The sequence below is a fragment of the Pseudophryne corroboree genome, chromosome 2 (assembly GCF_028390025.1).
Source record: "Pseudophryne corroboree isolate aPseCor3 chromosome 2, aPseCor3.hap2, whole genome shotgun sequence".
NCBI lineage: Eukaryota > Metazoa > Chordata > Amphibia > Anura > Myobatrachidae > Pseudophryne > Pseudophryne corroboree.
In genome coordinates this window covers 381,656,419-381,662,418 of record NC_086445.1, presented here as the reverse complement: position 1 = coordinate 381,662,418, position 6,000 = coordinate 381,656,419, and the positions used below count along the sequence as shown (strand labels likewise).

Sequence of the window (6,000 nt, the reverse complement as noted above, 5' to 3'; positions counted from 1 at the left end):
AAGTGTCAAAACTTTTGACCAACGCTATTTAACCTTTGCACAACTTCAGCTTCTTATTCAAAATGATGAAGTCTGGTGTCTGTGCCCGCTTTACCACCATTTTCATGCCTAAATCATTTTTGTTTAATGCAAAATGTCATGTAAATTGGGGTAGGGGACACTACTTGAAGTTTATGCAATGTTAACTTAGTGATCTATTCTTATTTAATTTATTTTAATATAATATTTTCTGAATAAGAAGCTGGAGTCGAATAAGAAGTGAATAAGAAGCTGGAGTCGAATAAGAAGCTGGCCGAATAAGAAGCTAACACTTCAGCCTCGTTACAGGACGTGCGTTTCTGTCTCCAGATGCCGATGTAATATACAGTATGCAGCAGGTATTACGTGTATTGTGTGTATTATTAGAAAGAGATGGGATTCATTCATATATATATGAGAGAGGACCCCAGCAGCAGCAGCAGCTGTGCTGCACTGAGACTGATGACAGGCAGCAGGAAGGAGCCTGGCAGCAGTGAGCAGCCTCTTCCTCACATGCAATCAATGCTGCGTCCCCGGCTGCTGCCATAGCAGAGTGTGTGCCTGTCCTCTCTGCCTCTCTCTCCCCCATCATCAGGCTCCTGAGGGAGGAAGGATCAACACAAATACTGTCTTCATCCTCTGCACAGCATACAAACCCTGCCCGAGAATGAATAAAAGCTAGAGGTGCAGGCACAAACATCCATGCAATGAAGGAAAAGGCAGTGCAATAGGTAGGTTGTTATTTATCACTCGTTGTTGTATTGCTCATCTCCTAAAATGTCCCTAGCTGTGTCCCCATTTTCTGCACCTAGTTCCTTGTTTCTGCTGATGTGTGGAGTGGGTCTGCTGATGTGGGGTGATGAAGCTGCAGCCAGGCAGGCCCTATGTGCAATTGTCTGGTGTGTTTTTTTGTGATGCTTTACATTTGCATACTGCTGAATGCTGTTAAACTGGATATATCCAAGCCCATCCGAGAATCACAGATATAATTCTCATTTGCTGCATGTGCCTGGGATTTATGCAGTGTCTCTTGTATGTTATGTGTGGCATACCGAACCCATCTCTTTGGTTTAGATAATATGTGTGAGCGCAGCTTACAGGTGAAATATACAGCACTTTGGTCCCCTCCCCCAAATTACAGGAGGTTGTCATGGTGACGGAGCTGCCAGCTGCAGCAGCACTGTAGTTGTGAATGGGGAGGAGATGAGGGAGGGACGAGTCCAAGGTACAGTTCACACAACAAAACCGAGGCTGATGGAGATGGGCAGAGAGACTACAAAGATATCACATAGCTTGTTATACATTAAGTACAGTAAAATATTGTTACTAAGAAATATAAAAGACAGGGAAATATAATTAAGGTTAGGGTCTGGAGATTCATGTTCAGGTCTGTAATATGTTCTACCATTCTAGTATTTTAAGTGAGAGAGAGAAATGCAAATTAAAACTATTTAAACTAGGTATGATGAGAGTATGGAAATAGAAATTCATCTGGATCATTAAAAAAAAACAAAAGAAAAACTGTATATCAGCATGAAAAAAGTTTAATTTTGTAATTCGCACCCATGTAAACTTGTATTAGGTCAGTAGCAGGGCATGCTGGGATGTGTAGTTCAACAACAGCTGGAGTGCCAAAGGTTCCCCATCACTGATCTAGGGAATACTGATCCATATTGTGGTTCTATAAAGGGGTATCCGGTCTCTAGGTTGACAATACTTAGGTCAACACTGTCTAGGTCGACCACTATTGGTCGACAGTAAGTAGGCTGAGATGGTTTCTAGGTCGACAGGGACTCTAGGCCGACATGACAAAAGGTCAACATGAGGTTTTTAAAAAAATATTTTTTGAACTTTTTCATACTTTACGATCCAAGTGGACTACCATCGGGAACGGTAACCCCTTGCCTGATGCATGGCGAGCGAAGTGAGCCATGCGAGTGGACACAGTGCACAAATTGGGGATCCCGATCACTGTACGGAAAAAAATGACACCAAAAAAAGTACAAAAACTCACATCGACCTTATGTTGTGTCGACCTAGTACATGTCGACCTAGAGTCCCTGTCGACCTAGAAACCATGTCTACCTAGTTACTGTCGACCAATAGTGGTCGACCTAGACACTGTCAACCTAAGTGTGGTCGACCTTGCATACCACACCCCTATAAAGGGGGGTGGGGAGTTGGTTCCATTGGTTATTGAGTCTTCTTATGGTTCCATCTATCTGCGGGATATTGAGTCATACTATTATACCCTCACCTAGGGGATATTGAACATTACTGTGCATCCATCCATGTGGGGAATATTGAGTCATACTAAGGTTCCATACTTCTTGTGGAGTTTAAGTCATAGCATGGTTCCATCAATCTGGGGGGATAGTGAGTCATGCTATGGTTAAATCCATTTTGGGATATTGATGCTATGGTACCATTCATTTAGGGAATAGTGAGTCTTATTATGGTCCCATCCATCTGGGTGATATTGCTCCATATTGCAGTTTCCCTCAAAGCACTGTGATGGTTTTTGATACAAAATTTCAAAATAAATAAATAAAAAAGAGACAAGACAAGATTGTTCAGTGTTTTGTCAAAGGGAACCCTGAATAATTAATGCTAAAGATATGTATCTATCTCACGTATTTGGACACATACCTGGACCTTTTTAGCCTAGGCTCAGATTATGCTTTTTTACCAATGGTTCAGTTTTGATTTAATAGATACGTACCTAATTTCCAAATTTTAGTTACGTGTATAAAATAAGGTTGGATATTTGCTTTTGTTATTTTTCTTACCACACACTGTAGTGGCTTGTCCATTATGTAGCAAATAAAAACAAGCCGGCAAGAAAATATTTTATTTATGGACTATTGTTATCTCAGATGGGATTTCTCCAGCAGGAGAGCTGTGACATAGGGGGTCATTCCGAGTTGATCGCACGCTGCAACTTTTTGCAGCCCGTGCAATCAACTAGACGCCGCCTATGGGGGAGTGGATTTTTGCATAGCTTGTGCAGCCCTGCTATGCAAAAAAAGTTTTGTGCAGAAGTAGACTAGGGTAAGAGTTACCCTGTGCGATCAATCCAGCGTTGCAGGTACCGGAATTGACGTCAGACATCCGCCCTCCAAACGCCTCGACACGCCTGCGTTCTGATCTCCATGCACGAAAACGGTGAGTTAACGCCTGGATCTGCCTTCCTCCTGTCAATCTTCTTGCAGTTGCTGCTGCGACCTCTTTCTTCATTGGAGGCATCGCTGACCGGCGACTCAGTCGCTGGGCAACGGCGTGACTGTGCAATGCGGCCGCCGTGCATGCGCTGTTCCAACCCGATCGCGCGGTTGCGAAGAAGTGCAGTGTGCGATCGAGTTGGAATGACCCCCTTAGGGGGGATCAGACCTGATCGTAGCAGCAAATTTGTTAGCAGTTGGGCAAAACCATGTGTACTGCAGGGGAGGCAGATATAACATGTGCAGAGAGAGTTAGATTTGGGTGGGTTATATTGTTTCTGTGCAGGGTAAATACTGGCTGCTTTATTTTTACACTGCAATTTAGATTGCAGATTGAACACACCACACCCAAATCTAACTCTCTCTGCACATGTTAAACCTGCCTCCCATGCAGTGCACATGGGAGGTAATTCTGAGTTGATCACAGCAGGAACTTTGTTAGCAGTTGGGCAAAACCATGTGCACTGCAGGGGAGGCAGATATAACATGTGCAGAGAGAGTTAGATTTGGGTGGGTTATTTTGTTTCTGTGCAGGGTAAATACTGTCTGCTTTATTTTTACACTGCAATTTAGATTTCAGATTGAACACACCCCACCCAAATCTAACTCTCTCTGCACGTTATATCTGCCTCCCCTGCAGTGCACATGGTTTTGCCCAACTGCTAACAAAGTTCCTGCTGCGATCAACTCGGAATTACCCCCATGGTTTTGCCCAACTGCTAACAAATTTGCTGCTATGATCAGGTCTAAATTACCCCCTTACTGAGAAAGTTGACAGGAAGCAAGTATGGTGCAGTATGAAAGGACATTTGGGAAGGTGACAGTCAGGCTTGAGGAAGTCTGTAACATCACAAGGTAGGGTCATATACAAACCCAGCCTATAAAATATGGCCAAATTGCACAAAATATAGTTTTAGTGACATACATATCTTTTATAGCTCTAATACTAATACTAACTGAATTAAGGAATTATTAATAATTAATTAAAATTTTATTTTTGTGAACCACTCATTTATAAGAAGGGGTACAAAAAATATTGGGGCAGATATATTAAGCCTGGAGAAGCGATAAAGAAGTGATAAAGCAGTGATAAGTGCAAGGGGATAATGCACCAGTCAGCTCCTGTCATTTTTCAAATCCGTAATGATTGCCTGGCGCGTTATCATCTTGCGCTTATCACTGCTTTATCACGTCTCCAGGTTAATACATCTGTCCCTTTTAGAAATTAATAATGCTGAGCACTAATACCACAAGTATTGCCTGATCAACTTATTTTTCTTAGAGGGCCTAATTATCAAATAATATTTGTGGGATTTTCCCCCAAAACAGACATTTTCAGGGGATACCCAATGCATAAATATTTAGAATCCCTTGAAAGTACTGTGGAAGTTTTGCAGCAGATTTCGGTCCCTCCATTTCTGACAGCAGCCGCTGTCCCCATACATTTCTATTTCTATCAGATTTACCATGCTCCAGATGACATTATCCTACAGATTACTATTTTGCAAAAATTACGAGGAGAGGGGTCCTCTGGAACCCTACCCAACTATGGGGGTGATTCAGACCTGATCGCTTTGCTGCTAAATTTGTTGTCCTGCGTTCAGATAGTCGCCCCCCAAGCGGAGTGTATATTCGCTGTGCAAGTGTGTGATTGCATGTGTATGCCAAGCTGCAAAAAATCTCTCAGTCAGCGGACAGCTGCAAATCCGTTTGCACCACACTCACCATGTAATGATGTTTCCACTGTGTGCAGTCTGTGCACAGCCCAGGACTTACTCCTGCAGTGCGATAAGAACAGGCGGATCGGGTTCGGAAATGACGTCACACACCCTCTCTGAAAACGCTTACCTGACACTCCCAGAAAACGGTCAGTTATCACCCCCAAACGGCCTCTTCCTGTCAATCAGCATGAAAATGGCTGTGCCGTTGAAATGTTCGCACCAGCCTGTCGCTGTCCGGCGATGCCTGTTGTTGTTTGCCAACGTGCGTGCGCATTACGGTGCATACGCATGCGCAGTCTAACGATGATCGACCGCTGTGCGAAAACGCACAGCAGCGATCAGGTCTGAATCGGGCCCTATGTCCGCTGCACAGGCATGTTCTGCTGCATGGCCTGTGCTCCTGATATACAGTAGAAAGGAATTGTTTGCTTTTGCAATCATGTCCCTTCTTTACCCATGGCAGGCAGTAGCGAATTCCCCACTAGGCACTTGAGTCACATGCCTAGGGGTGGCACTTGTTTGGGGGCGGCACTTGGATGCTTGTGTTGGTACTGTCATGCTAAAAAGTACCAGTAACTGCAACATATTTCCACTGAACTGTTCCATATGCCATCCTGAATGGAATGTAAATGGGTAGGACATGCACATATTGCCCCTGTAAGCTGTCTTACTTAGTAAATATGTATATATAATTCAAATGTTATAGTTAGTGGTGTTTTTTTATTTTATTAAATTGGCTATCATCAAATGAGAGCTTATTACCAATCAATAAAAATAATAAAATTAGGCAGGCAGGGGGCGGCCTTTACTGTTGTGCCTAGGGGCGCCCTCACACCTACATCTGCCCCTGACGGCACGGGCACGGCATCTGCCCCCTATCACTCGCTGTTCTGCTTAGTTTAGAGCAGAGCAGCGGTGAATAGACTATTCCAGTGAGCCAGAGGGACTGGGGGCGTGGCAAGCAGCTCATAGAGCGCTGCCCGTGCCCCCCACTGTGACGAAAATGGGAGGCGCCCCCTTTTTGCCTAATTCAAGCCTCC

General features: G+C 43.9%; 1 protein-coding gene across 3 annotated transcripts in view; it reads left to right on the top strand.

Moving 5' to 3' along the window:
* The first annotated feature begins 292 nt into the window (after nucleotides 1-292).
* The window catches only part of NALCN (sodium leak channel, non-selective), a 1,296,054-nt gene continuing 1,290,346 nt past the window's right edge, over nucleotides 293-6,000 (top strand). For all 3 annotated transcript variants that reach the window (XM_063953246.1, XM_063953245.1, XM_063953244.1), the window contains exon 1: nucleotides 293-749. The gene's annotated coding sequence lies outside the window, so the exon portion shown is untranslated. The remainder of the gene's footprint in view (nucleotides 750-6,000) is intronic.